Genomic DNA, 922 nt, shown 5'->3' with positions numbered 1-922 from the left:
CCTGCACAGACTTTTAATCACCGACGCTTTACCGGTCGTCGCAAGCTGTGCTCTTTGAGTAGCGCTTCGTTCGCTATCAACCCTGCCATCGACCTGCACCCGTTGACGTTGACTCGGGCAGGGAGCGAGCAACAAGTGCGCTTGATCCAGGAGGACTTCATCCAACACAATGACCACATCAAGACCCCACGCACTAGCCATCCTGTCACAGCGTCGAACCGCCTGTCACAGAAGACTCCAAGGGTTCTTCTGCCTATATTAGGCAGTTCCGTGAGCTTAGCAGCGTTGAGGCCATACCGCAACAACAGCGCGCCATTGTAATCCTCGATCTTGCCTCCTTGTCAGGGATTTAGACGATCGTCATATTATCGTTGATGGATAATTGTACCAGTACAATTGGTTGTGATTGCCTTGGGTGGCAAGATCAACAGGGTCAAGCCTGGGTCCAAAATACTTCCGAGCAGGTTACGGACCGAAGGGCGCTTTTCGGTCCATGTGGTTCTCTGTGGCAAGCGCCGGCCCTGGCATCCTAGATGGTGCAATCACCTGCCCCCCTCCCTTCCGAGGGCCAAGGATGCGGCAGCTGACTCGACAGCTTCGCCTGAGTGTTTTTTTACGCATCTTGGCCAATGCCATGCCAGGGCGACGTGCCGTAACGCACGACCACGGCGTCGACACGGGTGGCGAGAGACGAGCTACCTGCCTACAGAGTGAAGTTACCCCGACCGGGAGCCCTTGGTTAGCAGCATAGGTCGCGCGTGGCGCCAGCGTTCAGTCTGCCTTCATCCACATATTTGGCAACCTGGAGAAAAGAACGGTGGCCACGTAAGGTGACTTGTTGTGTTGGTGACATCTTTTCGAATGATGACTATTAGACGACGCAAGCCGACTTGGCCGCCAGGTGCCTTCAAAAACCCAGTTG

This window comes from Verticillium alfalfae, genomic scaffold, assembly GCF_000150825.1.
Source record: "Verticillium alfalfae VaMs.102 supercont1.12 genomic scaffold, whole genome shotgun sequence".
Classification (NCBI taxonomy): domain Eukaryota; kingdom Fungi; phylum Ascomycota; class Sordariomycetes; order Glomerellales; family Plectosphaerellaceae; genus Verticillium; species Verticillium alfalfae.
Note: the sequence above shows the minus strand (reverse complement) of the source record.